Below are 26,449 nucleotides of genomic sequence, written 5' to 3'. Positions count from 1 at the left end.
CGTATGTCATGTAAAAAAAAAAAATCCTTGTAGAGTTCATGGCACAAAGACCCAAAGAAACAGTGACCTCATGATTGGAACAAAGTGATGGACTCGTTTCCTGAAAAATGAAAATGTTTGAGAGGAGGGGATTCGATTGTCCTTTTTAGTATTATGTGAAGTCAGTTAGATAATAGTTTGATCTTCCCCTCCAGACTAGAGGATGGATACCTGAGCCTGACGGGACCCGACGATGAGATTTTAACTGTGTCGGGCTCGGTCATAAATATCTTAATGCTTGTCGGGCTCGGTTACTGCTCTGTCGGACGCGGGCCGGGCTCGGACAGAAAAATGCGGCCCGATCTGCACTCTACTCCAGAAATGTTTTAAGGGAGTACTCCTCTGATTGATCATTGCACTCTAGTAACATTATTGGACTCATGATTGACAGTTTAAAACAAAAAGGATCAAAATTTCAAATCCAATTTTCTTTTTTTTTTTTCCCCACGCATTTGCCATCCTTTTCAAAACCTTCAGCCTACATTACCCACAATGCAACTCAACCGCTGTCGGTTCAGTTCGAGATTTGCGGCGTGTAATGCGAGTAGCGGCTAATGTAGCCTGCAGCAGAGATGGCCATCGGGCTACAGAGGTCTGGTAAACTCACTCCTTTCTAACTCCACACCTCTCAGATTATATTCATTTTCAAACTTGTAGTCCCAACCTAACCCCGACGCTGACTCAAATGACATCACTTAAGGCAATTTGAGGCAAATGGAGCTGCTGAACAAGCCTTTTTATAAGACTTTTTTTCACATATGTACTCATACTTCCCAAGACCTGTAAACAAACTTTGTGTAAAGTCGGTGGTTAATACATTATAAATAACCAAATATTTCTAATTGCAGTACTCAAGATGTCTCCTACTTCTACCCACTTAGAAGCCCATTCTCAGTGTTTGTGCACTGGAGGCTTCAAGTTTCCACATCACATCTGTGTCAGTTGCATACTGGACCAGCCTTGGCTTCCAAACTAGTGGTAATGTCCCAAAATCGTCTCGTACTGTACATGCGTTAAACTCTGATTTAAGGTGGACTTTCCTCCTTCAGCAGATGAATGTGAAACCCGTCATCTAGCATCAAACATCCTCCTGCACAGTGCAGGTTAAACATCCAAGTTAATAAAAAAAAAAGAATACGCAAAACACATCTTTTTTTTTTTTTTTTTAATATGAGGCAGACTTTAAAAATCAATCACAAGCCTTTTTTATTTTATTGCTCCTTTTTTTTAAAAAATTTTTTAGCTGATGCATGTGGCTGAAATACTTCAAACATGAGCTTTGGAGGCTGGGGAGGATTTAAGAATGAACGTGTCACATTTGGACCAATGTTTGGTCAAGAACACGAGGACCGGCCGACGCTGTGAACATCTCATCCTGAGGAATGACCTCAGAGCTACGGAGAAAATGTGGTTCCACTCTGCGCTCGCCGGATTACATTTACGGCCCGTGCGCTCCGTGTTGGAGCTCGATTGAAGTTTTTGTGAGAGGCATCGGTCCCAGCGCAACTTTGAGATTGCGTATTCAAGCCGCGCCGCATTACATCATCAAGAGCCGAGCCGGTGACTTGTTCAAGTGTAATGGGCAGCATAAGTGCTTGCTCGCTCTGTTCGCCTCTAATTGTTCACAGATGTTCTGCACGCCTTTGTGTCCCACATCTTGTTGCAGCCACAGACGGCGTTCCGACTTTATTATAGAGGGGGAAACGTGGCATGGAGTAAGTGTTTAATTTGGCTGTTGGTTCTGTTTACTGGATATGGTTATGAAGTTATTTATTAGGCGTTGCAGTCCACCGCGGAACACGATACAGTTGAAACGATAAGTTGTTTACTTGGTAATAATTATACAATTGGATCAGAGCAGGCAGGTATCTACCAACAAGAAGAGGCCCAGAGGAAATGGTCCCGCCCTACGAAGCAGCCCGATTGGTTGGGGTTAGGCATTGACCTCGAGTGGTTAAGGTTAGGATAGCCGATTGGTCAGGAGATAGGACCTGAACAAATCGGGTTACGTTGCCTTGAGTAAGCGTGGACGTCTGGCCAATAGCAGTGTGTGAATGCTATTGAAGGGCGGGCCTTGCCTCGAAGTTGCGTGGGTTCCATAATAACGCAACGAGGAAGCAAATGCTTTTTCAGCTCTTGTCAATTCAGGAAGCAGATTTTTTACTACAAACTGCCTCTAAGTAACGAATAAGCTGAGAAAATTGGCCAACTAATCATAGCTGATCGTCAGAGAATTAACAACTGCTTTGATGATTGATTTAATTGTCTCCAAAAAAAGTCCTCAGGTGTGACAGTTTGCTGCTTTTCAAGCCATTTGGAGCAAAAACATTTCAGTTAGTTGATAGACAAAATTATTTTGATAATAGGCATTTATAAAGCAAAATATTCTGTAGTTCTGGCTTCTGAAATGTGAGAATTTGCAGCTTTTTCTGTTTTTATATCCATTTTAAACTAAATGTTTTGGTTTTAGACTGTTGGTTGGACAAAGCAAGACATCAGATTGGACTCCTTTTCCCTATTCTCTGTCATTAGGGGATTTTAATAATCAACAGAATAACCGATAATGAAAATAATCTTGAGTTACGTAGCAGCACACAGCATTGATTAATGGTTTAGTCTAGTCAAAAAAATACAGAAGAAAATGGCCGTCAGAGTTCCCAGAGCCTACAGTCCTTAAAGCGTAACTCTCTCCAAAATGCAACCTAGGGTCTTTTTGTGAATGTACCCGAGTCAAACTTTCGTTTAAAAGCATATTCAGGACGGAATTGCCGCTTTTAAGATTTACCGTATTTCCGTTTTTCAGTCAAATGGCCTTTTGAATGGGAGAGCTAGGGGCACTTTTATGCTAGACTCAAAATAGCTATTTTTAAAACACTAAGAAGGCTCGACACAACATGAGACTTTGCTCGAAGTATCGCCAGGGTCTCTACACCTTAACGAAAGCATTGACAACATTGTTTGTGTACCCAGAGTTTACTAAAAAAGGTTTTGAGCAACTCACGTTAGCAGTTAGCTATCCGCCATTTTCCCAGTCCAAAATAGGCGATCTCTGAATGCGAATGAACGGACTCCATAGGATGAAATGTCATTCCTATATGAGGCTCCTTTTTCAACTACAAGGTCAGTATTGTGTTTCACTAACGACAAAACAACGAATTATCCGTGCATTTATATGGAACTAAGCTTTTGGAGCTTTCCATCTTTACTCTCCTCCCTCAACTATTTCGGCTCAATAGACGGCGACCGGAAGAACAACAGCTACAGTGAGTTGCTCAAAACCTTTCTTTTTAGTAAACTCTGGGTACACAAACAATGTTGTCAATGCTTTCGTTAAGGTGTAGAGACCCTGGTTATACTTGGAGCAAAGTTTCATGTTGTGTCGAGCCTTCTTAGTGTTTTAAAAATAGATATTTTGAGGCTAGCATAAAAGTGCCCCTAGCTCTCCGATTTAAAAGGCCATTTGACCGAAAAACGAAAATACGGTAAATCTTAAAAGTGGCGCTTCCGTCCTGAATATGCTTTTAAACGAAAGTTTGACTCGGGTACATTCACAAAAAGACCCTAGGTTGCATTTTGGCGAGAGTTACGCTTTAAACCAAAAAAAAAAAAAAAAGTGTGTGTGTGTAATGATATAAAGCGGAGAATAGCATCAAAGTCTTACATTGGCGAACCTGGAATCAGAACACAACAACTTAAACATTTTCCCCCACTATATTTGCTTGGAAAAATGGCAAAAACTATTATATTTCATTACCAAAATAGTTGGAGTCTGTTGATCAGTTACTAAACTAATAGTTTCATCTCCACGCAGCAGCATCCGTTACTGTTGATACCGAGTCGGGCATCTTGAGGCAAAAATGTGGGTTTTATGGAGCCAAAGACCTTCCAGACTGTCACGGCCAGTCCGTCTGTGAAAGATCACTTTATTTGGTCAAAGTTCAGCACTTTTACAGGGAGGAAAGAGCAACGGGACAATAATTTTAGTCGGTTTGAAGTGTGGTAGGGGTGCGCAGACAGGTCAGAGCCTCCTACAGTCGGCCTATCTCTTCGGTATCTCTCCCCCTAGACTGGCTAGACTGGAGCTCTGCTGAGACCTCTTCTTATCAGCTATCAGTGTTATCACCCCGCTATCTGATGCATGTATGCAGGTACTGTAGTTACCATGGTTATTCACCAAAAGGCTTTTCTGCAGCCTGCAGTCGCATCGCATCATAGTCATTAATTACCCCGCAGAGTCGGCACGATACAACAGAGCTCACAGCGGGAGGGAGCTCTGCAGCAGCATCATCATCATCATCGTGACTGTTTACACAATGCAGATATTTAGATCAAAGGAATATTCTCTTCCTGCATTGTCTCTTTTTAGCCCCCGCCGCCTCAGCTCGAGCCTGCGTGTGATTATTAGTATGCATCAGCAGAAGAGGAAGTCGGAACAACTCAAAGCGCCGGCCTTGTGTTCTCCACATTCACATAAACTGCATGCGTGGCTGCCTGCTGTGTCTGAAATGTGCGTGATTCAATGCGCCCGTTGGAATCCCAATAGTATACGAGAGCAGGGAGCTCACACTCAAAATCCACCCTACAGAGGAATCTGTGGTCATACAAACATTGAAGTTGGCAAAAAACCCCGCTTTAGCCGCTGCAGCTGCAACAAACATTCAATTCATCGGTCTGGCCAAAGAAAATATGGTGAGGAATGTAGCTTTAATCAATTCGAGCAAACCAACCAGGGTCCTCACCGCGTCCTGTTTGGCCAAAAAAAAAAAAAAAAAAAAAAAAGGATTTAAACGGCCATCGTTTTATTCAGTTCTTTAACGAAACAATCTGTTAGATTCCACACTCAGATTTATGACGCGTGATAACTTGGATTTAAGACTGTGTAGATGAAGGATAACGGCGACAGTGGGAGGTTTTTGTCTATGTTCAGGCTGTCTTGTATCCTAACACTGTTCTTTGTGCACTCCTGCAGTTTATTTCCGTTTGTCTTAAAATAAAGTTGTTTTATTGAGGAGCTTTATGCTCCCCCCCCACCCCTTCAATCCCTAAACCCTCTCCCACAAGGTGCTTTAGTGAGCTGCTGCTGCTTCAGTGTTCTAAAATTCTCATGAGCTTCCTGTTTCAAAACTCAAACCTATATGCCTTGAAAAAAACACCAGCACTCTTCCCAGCGAGGTCGTGTTTGTCGGCGTAATGGAGAGCAGATTGTTTGGAGGCTTAAATAAGGATCTCCATATATAACCCTCCCATGTTATCTTTGATTCTGTACCATAAATAGGTCTTCCTCTTGGCCAGACCTTGGGAAAAGGATGTGGATGAGGAGTGTGCCCGACTCCTGCTTGAGTTTGAGCCGCTGCGGCTGGTGGCCAGATGTGGAGATGCTGCCCATCGCCGTTACCTTCTTTTTATCTGGTGTCATCGTTGGCCGTATCATAGATGTTCAACGTGAAGCTCTCTGTAGCTCACCTAGCTTCAGGTGTTTGTTAAAACTGGGCTTACTAATCCTGCTCATGACTGGAGTACTCAGCGGTGGAAAGTAACTAAGTGCATTAACTCAAGTACTGTACTGAAGTATTGAGTATTTCCATTTTCTGCTACTTTATATGTCTACTCCACTACATTTCAGAGGGAGGTATTGTACTTTTTTACTCCACTAACTGCATTTATTTGATACCTTTTTAGTTACTTTGCAGATTCAGAATAATGATACAAATAATAAAGGACAAATACTTTGTAATATTATAGGTTAAGATAAAATATTATTGATCGCTGGGGTGAAATTCACAAGCTACCCAGCAATATAGTAATTAAAATAAGCTCCATCTTTTATATTATTCTGAAATGGGCCGTTCTACACAATGAGTACGTTACTTTTGTACTTTTAAGTACAATTTTGAATGTAGGACTTTTACATGTAACAGAGTATCTCTACACTGTGGTATTGCTACTTTTACTTAAAGACACATTGAAATGAGAAAAAAAAAAAAAATTCTAATCCCCGTTTGCCCTTCTAGTTTGTGTTATTTTTGTCTCTTCAGTGGAAGCTTGAGTGACGTTTAAGTCACAAGCTTAACGTACGTGTATTCTCTATTTTTGCTTCCATAGAGTTAGCAACTTTTTCACCTTCGAGTCTTATTTGTATTTTTGAGTCTTATTTGTATTTTCTGTGTTTCCTTTCGGGATTTTTTTAATGCACGAATTGAAAACGAGATGAATGTTTCTTTTATTATCGAGTCAGGAAACGGGAATACTGTCAGGACTCAGGAATAAAAGTAATGTTATTCACTACTAAACAAAAAATGTAATATCTCTGTTTTAAACACAGAGTGGTTACATGGTTCCGCTGTTTCTATCCCTGCAGCTCTTTATTACTGAATTGGGGCGGCAGTAGCTCAGTCCGTGGGGACTTGGCTTGGGAACTGGAGGGTCACGGATCATTTCCCCGCATGGACCAAGTAATGGTAGCCAGTTCGCCTCCTGGGCACTGCCGAGGTGCCCTTGAGCAAGGCATCGGCCCTCCAATTGCTTGGGGCCCCATCCTGTTTTAGGCAGCCCCCTCGCTCTGACATCTCTCCATACATATTGCATGTGTATGGGTCCTGGTCCATTTTATCAGTGAGCTGATTGGTCAGTAGTCACTAGGGCTGGGACAATATGCTTTTGTCCCGATTCGCTTCTTTCACCATACATGGCTGCCGATTCCATTTGTATATTCCATTTTATATATTGCGATTCTAGAAGTATTGCGATTCGATAGTATTGAGAGTGTTGCAATTTTCAACAAACAAAAGTTGAATAATACATTTCTAGAGACAATATATCAGGAGGCATTTGTAAAAACGTATTGTTTTCTAAGAAGAATGCACAATACAATCACAATTCTTCTCCCACCCCTAGCAGTCGGGCTGTTTTGACACGTTTGGATCCGCAGCAACGTGGTGATCTACCCAGGTTACCATGGTGATAAAAATGAGTCGGTCTCATGATACCAGAAAACTTGAGTTAAGCCCAAAAGATTCCTGGTGGTAGTTTTAGATTTACAGTGTGCTTGTGATATCTCTACTGGATGGACATGACGGCTGCCTATGACCTGGATTAACTTGTCTGGCCTCCTCACCAGCGTGTCTTGTTCAGACCGCCACATATTTTCCAGGTATGTCCGGGTTCAGTAGCCTGGTGCGAATGTGACTCGCTGAGGAATCAAGGTATTACAGACGTTTGCTGAAACACATGGAAATGTTGTGTGCAGCTGGACAAAATGTCAGTCTGGTTACGCAGCTCGTAGTCAGCACGGGGACGCCGCCTCTCTCCGGAGTAGTTACAGTGGTATAAAACCTGCCTTTAATAGAGGCCGCGACAAATGGTTTTCATTACTGGGCTTTTATGCTTGCAGAAATGAACTGGAGAGCATCCTTTGAATCTTTTCACATGTGAGGGCTTTATCAAAGGCCACAGCCGCTCTGGGGGGGGGGGGGAGAGACTGTGATAAAAGAAACGTTGGCTCTAAAGTTGTGAATAAGGCTAATGATTATGGATTCATCTGATTTATTTTCTCAATCATTCTGTTAATTGTTTGGTCTATAAAGTATCAGAAAATAGTGAAAAAATGTCTATCGTTTTCACAGTGTGTTTGCTTACCTGTACTTCAGATTTAATATTGTACATACGTACATGGCATTATGCCAGTTACCTGTTTATATTTTTGGCATTTGTGTATATTTTGGAATTGCGCATTTTAATTGATGGTTCATATTTGGAGTATTTGCACTCTTTCCTCCTTTTTGTTCTGCAACTGCTGCACAACAATTTCCCTCAGGATAAATAAAGTTCTATTTTAAATTTAAATCTTAAAAACCCAAAGACGTTCAGCATCATATCAAGATATCTGGGAAATATTAATTTACAATTCAATTTCTCCTCGATCTATTAATCGACATATCGTTTCAGCTCTACACGTGAAGTTAATTTCTAGGGGTTGACCGATACTGGTTTTTCAAGGCCGATACAAACTCCAACACAAAACTTTGGTTAAATGCTTTAAGCAATGATTTAATAAATTTGAAACTTTCAACATAGTACCCAGTAACGGAGAGTCCGATAGTGTTGTGGGCGGGACATTAAGTCAGACTCAGTGGTGAGTGAAACCGAAGCAGAGGGACAGACACAGAGCTGTAGCGGAGACAAGTAGACCACTTTTTAATCCATTAACTTTATCGGTTATCAGGCAAATAATACACAGATACAGATAATCTGCAAACTGCCAACAAACAGCCCGATAATCGTCCAGGGACGATAATCGGCCTATCCCTAGTAATTTCTCCTGGCTTTGCGTCCGTTGCACAAATAGCTAAGACCAGCCAGCCCCTGTTGATGGCTCACCGGCCTCAACTCCTGCCTTCCTAATGAGGGCCGACTGAGCCGCGGCTTCATGCAAATTAACGCAAGAGGCCTTCACCGACACCACCGGGGTGTTTATAGCCCCGGCTTAAAACCCAGGCCTGAGTGTTGGTGGATTAGCTCTCCATCCTCCCATGGAGCTGTGGCCATCACTGCCCGTTAAACTGTCGGCCCCTCAATGGAGGTTTGTACTCCTTCGGTCTGATTTACAGCTCTAATTCAGAGCTTCCCTGACAGTTCCCTCGCTTCAGCCACCATCTGACCACAAACATGTAGCGGTGGACCATCTGCTAACGGATCCTTGCTTTCTGTATCTTTACAAGGCCTGCCTGCAACTAACCATTATTATCATTATCAGTTAATTTGCAAGTTGAATAAAATGTCATAACAGGGAGAAAAAAAATGTCACAGAGCACATGGTGAAGTCTTCACGTCGCCTGTTTTGTCCAACCAACAGTCCAGAATCCAGATATATTAAATGAAATATTTACCACAAAAGAAAAGCTTGAATCAAGAAGCTCTTCCTTGGTAACATTTCGGTATTTCTTTGCTTGAAAAATGATATAAACGATTAATTGAATATCAAAATGGTCGCTGATTATTCTTCCGTTGATCGACTATCAAATCACGATCAATTCATCATGTAAGTGTTAATCATTTCCCAGAGCCCAATGTGACCGTTGGTATTTAAATCGCTTGTTGTCCAACCGACACTCCCAAAGATATTCGGTTTACGATCATTTATGAAATAGAAAAGCATCAAATATGTTTAAATTTAGAAGCCGGAACCAGAGAATTTGGAGCAAAAGAGATATTGTTGGCAGTTAATTTCCAGTCAGTTAATGGACGAATCGTTCCAGCTCCAATCTTTTTACTGTTTGGATGATATTGTTCTTTTGTTTTTTGGGGGTTGAAGGATTCCCTGTTGTCCTCCTCATGTAATCAGGACAGGAGGAGCTGCATGGGTTTAAAACAGAGGCGTGACGTCCTGCTTTACATGCTGTTTGCATTGAATTTAAAATCCGTCACAGTTCTTTCCACTTAGTTTCCAGGCAAGTTTCCCTCCATCAAGACACACGTTTTGTTGCCTCATGACTCTCTTTATGTCCACATTACCGTTGAGTTTTTGAGTTGGTGAAGATCTTCACTTGAGGGGAAAGTGGATGGCGGAGGGAGGTGACAATAGGCCCTTTTATGTTGTGAGTTATCCTCATTCCCTTGTGTTAGCTCCAGGGGACCATGTGACCGGCTCTCATTCAGGTCATGTTCAGCCTTTGACCCTCTTAGAAGGGAAGCTAGTCCCTCAATGTCCCATTCATGCCATACAGATGTCTGTGTGCGTTCGTGTCTGACACAGCAGAGGTATGACCATCCCCTGACAGCCCTTCGTTCAAGTGACGTGAGTAGTTTATAGTTTCTGTGCTGCACTGGTGACAACAAGACTGAAGACTGTTCTTAGAACAATACTGAGATGCCTAAATTAACATTGAAATCATTCCTCTCTGTTTCCAGAGTGTTATGATCTTTTTCAATTAGATTTTGAGGTGGAAAAGTTGGTGTACCGATTAGAGCTGGGCAATATGGAGAAAATCAAATATGACTATTTTTGACCAGATACATCGATGGCGATATTGAAGGGTTTACTATTGGTGCTTTTACAAATATTTACACAATGAGTTTTGATAAATAATCACCAATAATGTGGATACCATGGCAAATTATAAAACAGTAAGTAAGTCCGGTAAAATTACACTGTAATGCAGCCTTTAAAACCAGGAAAAGACAACACATGTGTCATATCACGATATTACGATATCCAAAATGTAAGACGATATCTAGCCTCATATACCGATGTCGATATATAATATCGATAGATTGCCCAGCCCTAGTAGTGATAAAAGCAAACAAGTCCTTCAAACTATATATATGATAGAGGTCTTTTATTCCTACCCTCTAATACGACCAATATGAGCGTTTCATAAATTAGCGCCCCTAGCGGTGGCAGGAAATACGATCCACAGGAGCGTTTTCCATCCTCATATCTAAGGTTACATTTACGCTGCTACAATTGGTTTTTAAGCGGAATATTGAGCCAAAAGCGATCTCCGTGCACGCAAGTGTTTTTAGCTCCAGTAAAAGAACGAATCTCCGTTTAAACTAACACGGCCAAACCTCATATCTCAACATTCTGGTATACTGGGCATAAACAGGAGGCAGCGTGGAGACTCCGCCCACTGCTGATAGTTGCCATGGTAACATTAGTAGCTTAGTCTCAGAGACTGAGATGTCATGACCGATAAGACCCAATCCGGCGGAGACACGTTGGTGTCGGTGTTGCCAAAGGTCTCCGTTTGCGGCCGTTGAGACTGCAACACAACCCCTCAGATTCCAAACCAAAACGGGTCAGAAGGGTTCCAAATGTCTCCGGTTGTGGGGCTCGGAAACTCCAGAGCCGGGGAGAATGAGAGGTGTAAACGTAGCAAAAGATATTAATTTTGAAAACAAAACATAGCAATGTAAATGTAGCCTTAACCAGAGAAGATAACGGTCACAGTTTGGTTAGGTTATAGGCACAAAAACTACTTAGTTAAGATTAGAAGAAGTTTGTGGTTTAGGTTACAATCAATCCATTTGTTACGTTACTTAACTTTCAGTTACTCATGTGATGCAAAATGTGATGAACTTCCGTAAAGTTAGAAAAACCTCTTCCGTTTACAGGACACCCACCCCTGTCCCCTGGGTGAAAGTCCTTATGGGGTCCTTTTTACGAGGGAGGACAGTCTCAAAAGCTAAATGTATTTGCAAAGTGCAAAGTGCAATGGACTTAGTGAATAAATGATGACGTACATGAACTCTTCAGGCGAGAGTAGAAGCGACTTTGCTTTGTTGTTGCAGGACACAGTCACCTGCACACAGGGGCGTAGAAAGGCATTCTCTATGGGCCCCTCCCCACATCCACAGCTATTCATTCTAGTACTCAATCCCCTTTTTCCCCCCAGTCCAACGTCCCTGCCTGCACATAAAATCCTGGGCAGTTCAGTGCTTGTGTTTTGTTTTTTACCTTCATACAGTAGTGTTTAAAACTTTTTTGTTGCAGTGATGTTTCCTGTTTACAGTAATGTTAACGGGACTCTCATGCAGCAATACGGACAGACGAGTCTGATCTCCGGTTACATGATTGTCCAGCGTTGTTTTTCACCAAAAGTTGAATCAGACTCAACTTTTTTTGCTGCAGGCATTCAAAACAAACGGAAAGACCTGCGTTTTTGCCGAACTGTCTTGAGGAGTAACGCCCGACGGGGGGTGGGTGTGTGTGTGTGTGTGTGTGTGTGTGTGTGTGTGTGTGTGTGTGTGTGTGTGCTCAGCCAGCCGGTGCCTCCCTAGAGCATTAGCGTTATGAACGGTCATACTATCTTCACCTTTATCAAATCGCCTAAAAAAAAAAGTCACCAGGCTTCTACATTCTAACCATACAGACCTCTACAAATTGAATACCTACCCATCGAACGAATACTGGAATATTCAGATCCAGCCGTAATGATTCCACCCCTATAAAAGATCCCCTCCTAACATGCTTTCAGTGGAAGAGATGGGGGACAACACCCACAGCTGTGGAAGCAGTGATGTTCACATGCAGGTTGTCTCTTGTTTTGCAGCCACTAGGTGGACACAGATTAGAGGCCTGGCGATGACAGACTGGCCAGGACGGCCAAATGTGTGTTTAGTAATTAGAGGATAAATCCTCACTGGACACAAGCTCTTTTGATCTGGGTGATTTTTGATGTGAAGCTCAGCATCTGTCCTGTGATTGTTTTTTTTCTTCTTTCATGTGGTTCACTCCTGGTGACTCCTTTTGTCTTCGGGGTTTCCCCTGATTCTTTTTGTTTGAAATCATAGCTCCCCTTCTCTCATTTCACCAGCGGTGGGAGAAGTATTCAGATATTTTACTTATGTAAAAGTACTAATAATACCACACTGTGAAAACATTCCACTATAAAGTAAAAGTCCGGCATTCAAAATCTTACTTAGGTAAAAGTATGGATCAGCAAAATCTACTTAAAGTATGAAAAGTAAAAGTATGTATCATTGTGCAGTGAAGTGTTCCCTGTCAGTGTGTTCCTCTTCTATCTGATGTTTCTGGATTAATATTCCTGCTGCATTCATGTGTATGTTGTATTTTCCTGCTGTAGATGGTTCAGGTTGTGCTCATTTGAACTCCTTTATAAACTGTTGGGTAGTTTAATCTACAGCAATGCATCATATTCTATAAGATCATCATGTGTTTGTAGCGTCACTGTCCTGTGAGAACCACGTATCTCTAAAAACTTTTAAAACTTTTCATGGTGTCAGAAAAACAGCCCTGTTTTCAGCTTTGTGACGAATCATGTTTGCCTCTGAGATATAGTGGAGTTCACGGATAAAGTAGCATCAAATGAAAATACTGAGTACTAAGTACCTTGAAATTGGTCCTTAAGTATAGTACTTGTGTAAATGTCATCTGCTGTGAGTCTGGGACAAGTGGTATACTCGCCAAACTGGCTCGACTGTTTTGGTCAGAAGTGAATGAGAATAGCTTGAAACAACAGCCATTCATGTGAGCCCCCCGGGGCGCTTGATTCTGGCTATAGGAAGTCTGTTGTGGGGAGCAAAGTCCATTCAGGTCAGGTCTCTTGTCGACTCAATTAGGGTCAAATTAAAAGGTCAACTTTGAAATGATTACATATAGATCTGCTTGTTTTAAAGAGTAGTTTGTTGGGATGTTGTGCCTTTCGTTGTTACCTTTTACGGTGTTATCCTCCCACAATCAAGCCATGAAACCGGTGTTTTTCCTCCTCCTGTTGTTTTTGCCGTGGCGCCCAGTCATCTTGTCATCAGACTTGGTTTAGCGTGTCTGGCATGTCTGAGGATAATGTGGCTTCATTAACAAGGAGAGCATATGAGTCACACAGGTTGATAAACCGTCGCAATGAAGAAAGCCTTCATTCTGCTGACCAGTTTAGACACGACACAGTTTAGTTGAAACATGCTGCTGCTGTAATATTCATTCACCAATGTCTTCACTGTATGTGAGAGAGTTACTGTACAAGAGATGGCACTAACTGTCGGCTCATTTGGTTAATCCATCGGTTGATTGACGCGATGATTCCAGAGCTTTTGTTTTTTTGATGAATTATTAGGGCCTAATTTTCAGTTTGTTATACATGATGAACTAATGAACTGAATATCTTTGGGTTTTGGACTAATGGACGGACAAAAAAAGCAATCTGAATAAGTCACATTAGCCATTTTTCGAAAGCTGAAATGGTTAGTTGATAATCGGCAAACATTTCTGATAATCGGCTATTAATTAAAGTCAAGTTTTCAGGCAAAAAATATAAATTAATTATTAAATATTCATTCCAGCTTCTCAGATGTGAGGCTTCTTTTATATGCGATAGTAAATTGAGTATGTTTTGGGGTTTCGGACTGCTCCTAAAAAGAGGCTTTATTCACTATTTTAAGAGGCCAAACAATCAAGTAATTGACAAAATAATCAGCAGATTAATCTAGGGTTGCAACCAACAATTATTTTCACTATCAATTAATCTGCCATTTAACTTCTCGATTAATCGTTTTGTCTATAAAATGTCAAATAGTGAAAGGTGCCTGCTCTAACAGTCCAAAACCCAAAAATATTCAGCGTTTCACTAGATATGACAAAGAAAAGCAGCAAACCATCACATTGGAGAAACGTTAACCAGCAAATGTTTTGAATTATTGCTTGAAAAGTGACTCGATTATCAAAATAGTTAAAGTATTTCGCTGACATATTTTCTGTCGATTGACAAATCAACTAATCAACTAATCGTTGCCACTTTAGATTGATTGATAATGAAAATACTTGCTGCCCTAAATTGTTTAAATCATTTTGTAAAGCAAAGATGCCATAAATTAGCTTGTTTCAGCTTCTTAAAAGGGAAGATTTTGTGTTTTTCACTTCTGTCTATAGCCCGACTGACACTGGATGTTTGAGCCCGATATCAAAATGGATGAAGAGATATATTTAAACATTAAGAAATAATATGAACAAACAAACTTGATCTAGTCGGGATCTTTTTTTTTTAAATCTTATTTTTTGGGCTTTTCCGCCTTTAATTTGGCAGGACATCTAGGTGAGAAAGGGCGGGGAGAGAGAGAGGGGGAAGACATGCAGGAAATCATCACAGGTCGGACTCAAACCCTGGACCTCTGCGTCGAGTATATGTGCGCCCGCTCTACCACTGACCCAACCTGGCCACATCTAGTGGGGATCTTGATCCTTTAGATTAGTTTTTTTTAAAGGTGTTTGGTGTTTTAAGCCCCCAACGTCGTCTTCCAGGCAGCGCTGCCTGGAATGCACTAGGATTAGGCAATGGTTAGGGTTAGGTGCCTCGAAGTCGACGGTCGCAGCGCTGCCTTGAAGTCGACGTTGGGGGCTTAAAACACCATCGGGCGTTTTTTTAGTTGTGACATTTTAGTGTAAAAATCAACTTGTCAGCGCCCTCTGCTGGACAAACTCTGTCACTCTTTTTGAATGCCCTTAAACCAGTCGATATACACCGATAACGATCAGTCATTGATTCGCAATAATCTAATACGGGCGATGTATTGGTGTCGGTCTACTTGTCACATGTGATAATCAATTGAATATCTTTTGGCTTTAGAAAAAAGTCATGGCCCACCATTTTCCCCTATTTTCTAGCATTTTATAAAACGAAACAAAGACTCCATAACAGAACTAATGGTTAGTTGCAGCCCTATTTTTTCTGTGACTGTTGTGTTTCTCCGCGCAGCCTCACAGTCCAACACTTATTACCACTGTGATTGAGAACCACAATCCTCTTAGCACAGAGCCTGTTTTCTTTCTAGGGCACTGAATGGCTCTTTGCACGAGTCCTGTCAGTTCAGCCCGCCTGTCGGATATCCTCTCTCTGTTAAGTTCCTTTGTCCGCCAAATGGTAGTAGGGTCTCTTTTGACACACCACCCCCCCTCTCCACCTCTTTATGGGCCTGGTGCGGCAGCTGCAGGGTTAATGTTTAGCAGCGGCAGCAGCAGAGAGGCAGGAGTTGTAGGAGGAGGAGGAGGAGGGGGGAAAGAGAGCGGCAGAGAGGTGGGGGCTGGTCCACAGCTGTTGTAGTAGGCAGGGTCTATTGGGGTAGGAAGCCTGGCTCACTCGCCCTGGAACAATGGGAGACATGGCAGCCTCTGCAGACAGCACAGACACACACACAATGCACATGCCCAAGGACGGGCCTTTCTCTAGCTGAAGCGCAGAGGAAACCGGCTTCCTCGCTACACTCGCAGGGTGAAGGCACTTTTACCAGGGAGGAAAATAATCTCCTCCGCAGCCGGAGAACAGAAATGTAAGGTTGTCGCTCTCTTTTTCTTTTTTTTTTTTTTTTTGCTTCTTCTGGTGCCTTACGTTTCGATCTGCTGTGAGGAGAGCTCTGGATGCGTTGACTGGATGACTGAAAAGGCAGCAGGAGGAAGGTGAGCTGACCCAAAAATGTGTACTTGATGTGTATGTGAATACTGATTGAGTTTTTACAGCTGACATGATGTTTCCTGGGCTTCTCGCTGTGTTTTCCTGTTGTTTCTGTGTCAGAATAAAGCAGATTTGGACTTGTATGAGAGTGAAGTGCTGTGACAGAGGGGACATTTGGTAAGTGAGGTTTAATGGTGCTGACTTGACATGAATGGACTTGATGGTGTGTGTGTGTGTGTGTGTGTGTGTGTGTGTGTGTGTGTGTGTGTGTGTGTGTGTGTGTGTGTGTGTGTGTGTGTGTGTGTGTGTGTGTGTGTGTGTGTGTGTGTGTGTGTGTGCGTAGCCTAGCTTATATTTTAGGAGCTCTGTTACCACACACTGTCGGTTTTTATTTTGGCCGAACCAACACAGAATGATTTTGGCTTGTTTTGGTCGCAGCTAACAATGTGTCGTAAATCTGCCAAACGTGTGCGGCGGTGGTGGCTTCTGGTTGACGAAACTAAAATCCCAGTTTGTGCTGTGTGAGAGATGGAGCTCCGCGATGATGCGTTTCCTCCCTGGGTGTGGAGGTCGCCTGGCACACATTTAAGAAGGATCCCTGCGATCAGTTTGATTGCATACATGGCGCCCATCCAACCTTTCATGCCTTTTGGGAAAGGGAGCTCCCTTTCCCCTCCTCCATCCCATCCCATCCCTCCCCCACCCCCTCTCCGCCGCCTCCGCTCCTCATCCCAAATATTTCTTGAGTACGATTGGTCTCGGTTCTTATAGCCAAACATCAGACAGGAAGCAGCACCGAGGGAGCTCCCCCAGCCTGATTCTGTCTCACCCACGTCCCTCCTCCTCCTCCTCTTTGATATTTATCTGCATCTGTATTAATGATGCAGACAATCGCGTGGTGATGGTGTGTCTGCGAAAAAAAAACACAACAACCCGACTTTGGCCTACATTTTCAGTCTTCCCCCGATCTTCTTTAATTCCACCATGTGAGGATTTAGGCTTTTGTCACATTGTTTACATCTCCCTCCTACACACTTTGCCTACACAGCAAGAACTTCAATCTGCGCCTTGCCCAGATTGGCAGATGGAAAGGGTGCTGTTTGACATATCCTGAGATGGCCTTGCCTATGCCAAATCCCCAAGAGTGCGACTGACGTGATTTTAAGAAGCTTTTGTGCATTTCTTCTCTCTGCTTCGGCTGAGTCGCCTTTTGAAATAGTTTTTTTTTTTTTTTTTTTGTCTGCCCTCGTTCCATGAATCTCATCTGCTGCATCCGTCTTCTGCAGCATCCCACCAAACCTCTTTGAAAATTTGGCTCAATATTTCATAATTTCCTCAGCGTCCAGCCGTCAAAAATCAAGGGCTGTCCTCGGTAAATAAATACTGGCGATGTGCAATCGTCGAGGTCTCTCGTGCTTTCTTTATTTTTGATTTCTGAGCCCTGTGATCTGCCGTCTTTGTGATCTTGCTCTCGTGACACGGATCACAGATCACGGTCTGCTTCTTTTCCCAGAACCAGGCGTACCGAGGAGGGCACTGCCAGACCAGATGATCTGCTCTCGCTCTAATAAAACCCAGATTGAGAGGGCAGATGCTCAACGGCTCTAATCCCATTTCAGATTGACAAGTCTAAAAGGATCAGGCCGTGTTACTTTTGGAAATGAAGAGTTAATGCTGCAGCTCGGTGTCTAAACATATCTGAAGTGGTCAGACAAAAACGCTGAATGAAGAGACGCTGCAGCAGACGGAGCGTCCCATTTAGGTTTGAAACTGAAAGTGAACATAATTAACAGGGGACTCTGTTAATGGGGAATCCCACATTAGGATGAAAAACCTAACGTGAAATCGTTGTGTGGCACCCAGTGTGGAAAGTCCTGCGTTATCAGAAAGACATAAAAGCAGAGTTCTTAAATGCTGTCTGCTGAATTATTCATCCATCTTTCTTTCATTACACTTTACAATGACTCAGAGATGAAAGGGAAGACGAGAGGAGGGGAGCGAGATAAGAAGGGGGGGGGGGGCGCTGGTGGTGTTGGCATGGCTGGCGTCTGCCGAGCGCTGGTATCTCCCGAGGGCAATGGAGCGCCTTCCTCTCCTCCCCGGTTTCCTGTTTCCACTCGCAGATCGAAGGAAAGCTGCAGCCTTTGCCCGCCACACAACGGAGGTGACATTGGTCTAACCCACTCCCCCTCCCCCCCTCCCAAAATTCACGCCATCAAACTCTCAAGGTCTCATGATAAACTGACACATCTTGTGATTTCACATTATAACTTGGGGGTCTCGGGGTCCTCCATCATAAAATTTTGTGCGTCTGATGAATCTTTATGCAACAAATTGGGCCTCTTCTGCATTAATTCATGGTGCAAATCTTTATTTATGTAAAGGAAATTAATTCTCCTGTATTGTTCAAAACTTTCTGGATATTCAAAACATCAACACGTGTTTTTCGTGGTGTTTCTTTAGGTATCATGTACATCTCGACAACAAATCTGTTAGTGAATGAGGCCTTGTTAAAGCCATGAGCTCTAAAGTTTAAAGCTACAAGAAATCGCTCTTTTTCACGTTCCTGTTGTGTTCTTTAATCCCCCCCGATGTAGTACCTTGGAAATCCAGAGTTCTCGTGAGAGCACAATTTGAATTTGCTCAGCGAGTCACTCTGGCATTCAGTAATGATGCTCATTACCCATGCCCTTGGAGCCGAGCTGCACCAATCACATCAGTGTATCTGATATAGGCGGGCCAGAGGCGAGGCTAAACAGATGACGACAGCGCTGCGACATCAAAGTCTGGTAAACATTGGTCGTAGTTTTATCCAATTGCGAGCAGTGATATTTTCAAATGTATGCTTGGTGCCGCCCCTCGAGTTGGGCCATTTTCATTACTCATAGCCAGACCCTTAATCTTTCGGATTTGGGTCTGGATTTCCAGGCTACCGATGTAGCACAAGTAGACGCAATTTCTGTTTTCCGTACATGTTTTGAGCCCCCTGAATGGTTATTTTTTTTGTACCTCTTTTGGGGAGTGGGTTGTCTTTTTTAAGGGTGTTGAAATGAATTACTGTGTCGATGCATCGGGGTTGTGGACCTGGACGATTCTGCATCGATGCAGTGACCTTTCCGCTCGTTGCTTTTTATTTGTTTCTGCCTTGTCTGTCTGCTGTGTTCAGACTCCGCTACATTCAGTCTTTTTCAAGAGCAGATACAATAAAAAGGGCAGTGTGTATATATATATATATATATATATATATATATATATATATATATATATATATATATATATAATCTATCTCTGACTGCTTGAATTTGTAATTGAAAACCATGTGTTGTAATATATAATAATATTGAGGAGGTGACGCATCGTGATATCGATTTGAATCGTTGACAGGATAATCCTAATTGGATCGTGAGACCAGTGAAGAGTCACACCCCTAGTTGTCTTTCATATTTCTTTTTTTTAAAGGGGGGACAAATCTACCTCTTCTAAATATTGGGGGACACTGTATATCCCCTGCACCACCCCCAGGGGATTGGCAGGAATGCTGGATGTTTTCTTCGCCTGATGGAGAAAGCCGGAGGTTGAGAGTTCATTTATTAAAATGAAAACGTGTGCTTGTGTTTTTTTTCTCCTTCAGCTCCTTGGTGTTATTGTTGGGCGACAGAGACAGGAGACGGACTCCTCTTCAAGGATCATAACCAGAGCTGAAACCACAGGTGAGCGTCTTCATTATGTGGTCAAATGGATGAGTTCTCTAGGTATATACAACTAATGATTATCAGTTTATCTGCAGAATAATGGTTTGGTCTATAAAATGTGGGGGGGGGGAGTGGGAAAAGCCCATCACAATGACCCAGAGAAAGGTGTTGATTGTTTTTATTCTCAATTTAATGTGCCGGTTGTGTCATTGATTAAACAATTATTCGCTTGGTCCAAAAAAATTACAGACAGAAAATGCCCCAAAAAGTCCAAGGTGACGTCTTCAAACTGCCTGTTTTGTCCAAAAGCCAAATATATTCAATTCACGGTGATATAAATCCGAGTAAAGCAGTTAATCTGCACATTTGAGAATCTGCAACCAGAGCATTTGTTTGCCATAACTGACTGAAACAAGTCATTGATTATTAAAATGTTATAAAGTCATCTATAAATTGACTAATAATTCCAATTCCATAATTCCAATTGGTTGCGTTGTCCAACTATAAGTAAAAAAAAAAAAAACTAAAATACTTGGAAAAGCAGCAAATAGTCACAACTCAGGAGCTGGAACCAGGGGATGTTTTACATGAAAAATCACTGAAATGATTAATCAATTATCAAAATGGCTGTTGATTAATTTTTCAGATTATTACCTTTGACACATGGACTTATTGTTTCAGCTCTACAGTTCAACATTTAAGTTGTTACTAATTGACAGAATCCACGATTAAGCTTTCCGTTTGCTTACTTCGTCCGACCAACCGTCCAAAACCAAAATGTATTTATCCCCTAAAACAGAGACATTTGGAAACAACGGTGTATGTCAGTCTTTTTTTTTTTTCTTTTTTAAGATAATTTTTTGGCCATTTTTAGGCCTTTTTTGACAGGACAGCTGAAGAAATGAAAGGGGAGAGAGAGAGGGGGAATGACGGCGTTTGGTGTTTTAAGCCCCCAGCGCTGCCTGGAAGGCACTAGGATTAGGCAATGGTTAGGGTTAGGTGCCTTGGATCCGAATATTTGAATATTTGTTCGATGGGTAGGTATTCGATTTTCAATTTTGGGATTTGAATATTGCAGGCTGAAATTCGTGGTGGGGTTTTGTAGGGATTAAGCTGCTTGCTAAATGTCCACTACAAGCGAGCAGTCTGACGTCTGTAGAGGTCTGTACGGTTATACTGTAGCAGCCTGGTGTCGTTGTCAGGCGATTTGATAAAGGTAAAGACAGTAATGGTTACCGGCGGGCTGAGCTTTCATTCACAAACACTGCGTCGGGCGTCACTCATTTGAATGCCTGCGGCAAAAAGTTGGATTCAACTTTTGGAGAAAAGCAACCAGACGTCAACCTGCAGTGGAAAGTCATGTAACGTTAACCGGCGGCTATCAGACTTGTCAGTCCGTATTGCGGTGTGCTGGTCCCGTAACGTTCCAGTAACGGGGAACATCACGTCCTCTATCGCTGCTACAAAAACTTTTTTTTATTATTATGATTATTTTTTGGGCATTTTCGGCCTTTATTTTTGACAGGACAGATGAAGAAATGAAAGGAGAGCGAGAAGGGGAATGACATGCAGCAAAGGGCCGCAGGTCGGAGTCGAACTCAGGCCCACTGCGTCGAGAAGTAAACCTCTATATATGGGCGCCGGCTCTACCAACTGAGCTATCTGGGCGCCCTCCAAAACTTTTTAACACTAAAAAAAAGGAAACGCGAGCACTGAACTGCCCAGGAGTTTGTGTAACAACAGGTGACTGTTAACTGCAACAACAAAGGAAAGTCACTTCATCTCTCGCTTCATCTCTCGCATCATCTCTCGCTTCATCTCTTTCCCTTCTCTCTTTTTCTGTGAACAAAGCTGCCTTCAGGTGCGGTCGGAAATGTTGGTTTCCCCTGCCGCCGCCGCCACTGAAGCTTCAAATATTCGCTGTTGAAAAGCACCGAAGCCTCGAAGCTCAAAAAATGGTATTCAGTACAGCCCGACTTATCAGTTAGGTAGGTCACATACCTTTCAGTAACAGTTCCGCCTCGTCATCACTCCAACCTAATACATCCCTTATCTTACGTTTTGCCGCTGTTCTTTCTCCAAAGTATTTTCTGTATTTTCAACTTACACATCTGTGATTTTCAACCGCAGAGTAACGTCAGACAATCTGTTTCCTGTTTACACTGGCACGCGAATGGTCATGTGATATGCATTTTCAGACACAATAATATATAGACAGAGATCATTTCTGATACAGAGCCTTGACCTATTGTTTGGACAGAGATTGTTTTTGTTTTCAAAACGGCATTTTAAAAATGAAAAAGGTAGCAGTGTAGATGTAGCCTGAGTCTCTGCTTGTTTGTAATCAGGCTCGTGGTGATGAACACTCCTAAAGTGAAAATGTCAAAATAACACTTTCTGTCTTCGTGATTAAAAACCCCCCATGAAAAGTTACACCGACCTATGCAGAAGTGGCTGCTGGGGGAATTTGTTTAAAGGACACCGTGGATATTTGTTTACAGTCAGTGACACGTTATTTGTTCTCCTCTGGTGTCACGTTGCTTTATTTGTTTGCTGGTGAATGCACATCCCATTCTTCATGTACAGGTATCCGTCTGAGAAGAAAAGCAGCACATGCTCACTTGGCTCCGAGGCCAACACTTGATCCTCTCAGCGCCGCTCAGTGATTGGAGCTGATTTAAGCTGTGAGCGCCGAGCCTCGCTGCTCTTTGTCTACGCTTGGCCATGTCACAGTTAGCAGCTGTGTTCTTTGAGAAGAACAAAACAAAAAGCTTTGTGCTGACTTTGACCTCCAGTCCTATCTGTTTACTTACTTATTTGTCTTCCTCCTTTTCCCTTTTTATTATCTACTAGTCTCTCTCTCTCTCTCTCTCTCTCTCTCTCTCTCTCTCTCTCTCTCTCTCTCTCTCTCTCTCTCTCTCTCTCTCTCTACTACAGCGTCCTTTTCTTGTTTTCGCTGGTATATTTCTTCAATTTTATAGTCGCAGTAAACAAAACAAACGGTTACACTTTACTTGAAGGTATCTACATAAGAGTGACATGACACTGTCATGAACGTGTCATAAACATTATAAACAAGTCATAAACGTTTATGACATAATGCTTCTTTTAGTAAGTGTCATTCGGTTTTAGTCATGACAAGTTATGGTTATGGTTCATGTGTCATGACAGTGTCATGTGTTCATGTGCTCACTCTTATGTAGATACCTGGAAGTAAAGTGTTACCAAACAAACTTTTATCAAAGTTAAACCACATGGTTATGTGGGACAAATAAAGCAACTTGACACCAGAGGAGAACATAACGTGTCATTGACTGTAAACAAATTCCCCCAGCAGCCACTTCTGCATAGGTCGGTGTGGTCATAGGTCTTTTCATGGGGGGGGTTTATCACGAAGACAGAAAGTGTTATTTTGACATTTTCACTTTAGGAGCGTTCATCACCACAAGCCTGATTACAAACAAGCGGAGACTCAGGCGACATCTACACTGCTACCTTTTTCATTTTTAAAATGCCGTTTTGAAACAAAAACAATCTCTGCCCAAACAATAGCTACCTAACTGATAAGTCGGGCTGTACTGAATACAATTTTTTGAGCTTCGAGGCTTCGGTGCTTTTCAACGGCGGAGCGAATATTTGAAGTTTCAGTGGCGGCGGCGGCGGCAGGGGAAACCAACATTTCCGACCGCACCTGAAGGCAGCTTTGTTCACAGAAAAAGAGAGAAGGGAAAGAGATGAAGCGAAAGATGAAGCGACTTTGCTTTGACAGTATCTCATATAGCAGCTTATGCTTCTATTCATAATTTACCTAACTGATGTTTATTTTCTCAATTATTTGATTACTTGTTTGGCCTATAAACTGTCAGAAAAATGCTCCCACAATCCACAACGTGACGTCTCCAACAGTCCAAAACTCAAACATGTTCATTTAGCAGAGAAACTAATTACATATTCACATTTGAGGAGCTGGAACCAGCAACTCTTTGGCATTTTTGCTTGAAAAATGATCACTCGATTTATATAAGTGGTTGCAGATTAATTTTCTCTCAATCGATTCATCGTTGAAGCTCTACTTATGAGGCCATTTTATTTGTTGCTATTTTGTGTCTCTAGCTTCTCTCATCCAAATAATTTGTGTATCTGCTTATCTACACTGCATGTTTTAAAGTCACACTTCCATAACGTTTGAGGGACTCACAAGAGCCAGATTAAAAAAAAAAAAATTAAAAAAAAAATGGTCAAATTGGTGCAGCAAAGGCCGAGATATCTTAACATTTAGTCTTTAAAAACGCTGGATCCTACATGTCCCATAATGCAACTGGATAGTGTCTTTCATTAGACTCCCTGTATCCTCAATGGCCATTTCTTTCAAACTTAATTTTGTAAAGCAGACTTTCTGTTAATTTCTTTTAGACTTGAGCGGAGATAACCCCCTGATGACATCACTGTGACGTCACCATGACATCATTGGGGTTATTTTTCAGACTTTTGAAAGTTCCCTTCAGAGCCACAGAAGATAGTGTACCGCAGTTTTCACAGGTAGTTTCACAGTAGTAAATCTTTCTGAACCGATATAGGGACTTTTTGTCTGTCTTGTGTGATAAATATCTCGTGGTAATGAATACAAATATCCTCTGGAAATTCTCTTCATAGTGGAGGGATAAAACCATCTGACAGCAGAGATGGACTATAACTAAGTACATTTACTCAAGTACTGTACTTGAGTACAAATATTAGGTGCCACTTACTACTTCTACTCCACTCCATTTCAGAGGGCAATATCGTAGTTTTCTGAAAACTGTAGATTGTTGCACACAAACCATAGGAAGAGCTTATAAAATATGATGCTTTGTCATGGATTAAACTACCCAACAGGTTATACAATTGGAGCAGAAACTATTTGTTTAGTTTAATAACAATGGTTTTTTTTTAATGCAGAAACACCAAACATGTAAAGGCTCCAGCTTCTCAAAAGTGAGTTTCACCTACACCAACTCCAACTAACAGAAAAATCCTGCTTTTACGTTAGTACATGAGTCGGGCTGGGTATCTTTGAAAAATCTTCGATCCCAATACCGGCACTGATAGCGATACCGTGATTTCGAAACCGGTTCCTAAAATATACTTTTTTTCGATACCAATTTATAAAACAAAAAGAAATGACAACATTATGGCACAAATCTTTTTATTTATGTTTCCGCTCCTACTACGTGAGCCCCGTCTCTGTGTAACGTAGAGTTTTTCCTGCGTGTCTCTACGATGTGCAACGTTAGACAGCCAATCACAGACATTATTAGTAGAAGCATGCTGCGTGCTGATTGGCTCAGTGACGCTGATGAGATTTACTCCTTAGGTATTGAAATTGGGTATTGAATGACGAGGCATTTTTCGATACTCGATTCTAAGGAGGCAATTCGGTTGTTGCCTAAAAAGTATTGAATTCGGTACCCAGCCCTATGTATGGGTAATACAAATCTAATGATATAATATATAATAGCATAGCAGTCACAGGGGGACATTCTTCTGCATTAAGTACTTACTTTACTTTTAATACTTTTGAGTACATTTTCCTCATTATACATTTGCATACTTTTATTACATTGTTGTATTTTCACATTGTTTTATTAGTACTTTTACTTAAGGACGTGAATACTTCCTCCAGCACTCAGCCGTTCAGTGTGCGGAGCAGCAGCATTTAGGGCTACTGCTAACTGCCTGTGTGGCGTGAGCGTGTCAGCTGCGTGGCGTGTCCGTTTTTATTTCGGCTCCCATGTTAACAGGTTAGAGAAACGGCATGCTCACGCCACGCAGGCAGTGTGCAGGAGCCCTTAGTGTCTTGTGTCTGCAAGCAGCGGCGGCTGTACAGTGCGTCTGCCAGCAGAGCTCTGTGGAAGGAGCTCCCTGGCACTGCAGCCCCACTGGGACACACTGAGCCTCTGCTCTGCCCCGTCAATGAGCCTCTGTGTGCACAGTCCCACTCCCAATGCACCACCATCAGGACTACTGCAGTTTATCTCTCTCTTTCTCTCTCTTTCTCTCTCTCTCTCTCTCTCTCTCTCTCTCTCTCTCTCTCTCTCTCTCTCTCTCTCTCTCTCTCTCTCTCTCTCTCTGCTTTATTGGCATGACGAAATCAATACATCTGTGACGCCAAATTATAAGAACAAACATACATACAAACAACAACAAGGAGTAAATACATCTAATGTTAAAAAAAAAGTAAACAGGATAATTATGATATAATCTCTCTCTTTCTCTACCTTTCCAGAGGAGAAATTTCAAAAGGGCATTAAGACAAGATATAAAAGAAACACCATATAGACCCATTAAAAATATAAATTTAGAGCTGCAACTTCAGTTGATGTCGCAGGAAATGTCAAACATTGTCAGAAGTGACTAGGGCTGCACAATATTTTGTTTCATCGTCTGCATCGCGATGTGCGCATGCACGATAGTCACATCGCAGGACGTTGCGATGTTGGCGCTACAACTTCTTTGCTGCTTGATTAAAAAGTAAACTTTCACCGTTCTCCTTTTCCATGATTGTTACCGGCCGACCCTTCCCCTTTAAGACAGGTGACGTAACGTTAGTCCGATGGGGGGGGGGGTGGTGGTGTTATGGGAAGTGAGGCTCTCCCGTGTGTAGAAAAGTACCATAAGCGGCAGCTGCCACTTACATAGTGATGCACGTGCTTTTCCATGGGTAGTGAAGCTACAGTAGTCAGTGTTTTATGTTCGCTGCAAAGACAAACTAAATCACCTGATTAATGCAACGTAATCACGACATATCCCGGCTATTTTTCACTGCAGAAAGCTGCTACC

The 26,449-nt window shown here is 42.2% G+C and overlaps 2 protein-coding genes across 5 annotated transcripts in view; one reads left to right on the top strand and one right to left on the bottom strand.

Annotated features, from left to right (window-relative positions):
• LOC116059532 (tubulin alpha chain-like) overlaps nucleotides 1-26,449 on the bottom strand; it is a 370,798-nt gene that overhangs the window by 58,866 nt on the left and 285,483 nt on the right. The window lies entirely within an intron of this gene.
• nckap5l (NCK-associated protein 5-like) overlaps nucleotides 1-26,449 on the top strand; it is a 58,287-nt gene that overhangs the window by 2,340 nt on the left and 29,498 nt on the right. For 3 of the 4 annotated variants that reach the window (XM_031312446.2, XM_036007851.1, XM_031312434.2), the window contains exon 2: nucleotides 19,570-19,648. The gene's annotated coding sequence lies outside the window, so the exon portion shown is untranslated. Of the gene's footprint in view, nucleotides 1-15,548; nucleotides 15,944-19,569; nucleotides 19,649-26,449 lie in introns of those variants that run through there. The other variant, XM_031312437.2, reaches the window with a different exon arrangement.

The sequence above is a fragment of the Sander lucioperca genome, chromosome 12 (assembly GCF_008315115.2).
Source record: "Sander lucioperca isolate FBNREF2018 chromosome 12, SLUC_FBN_1.2, whole genome shotgun sequence".
Taxonomy (NCBI): Eukaryota; Metazoa; Chordata; class Actinopteri; order Perciformes; family Percidae; genus Sander; species Sander lucioperca.
Note: the sequence above shows the minus strand (reverse complement) of the source record. Positions and strands in the feature narration are given on the sequence as shown.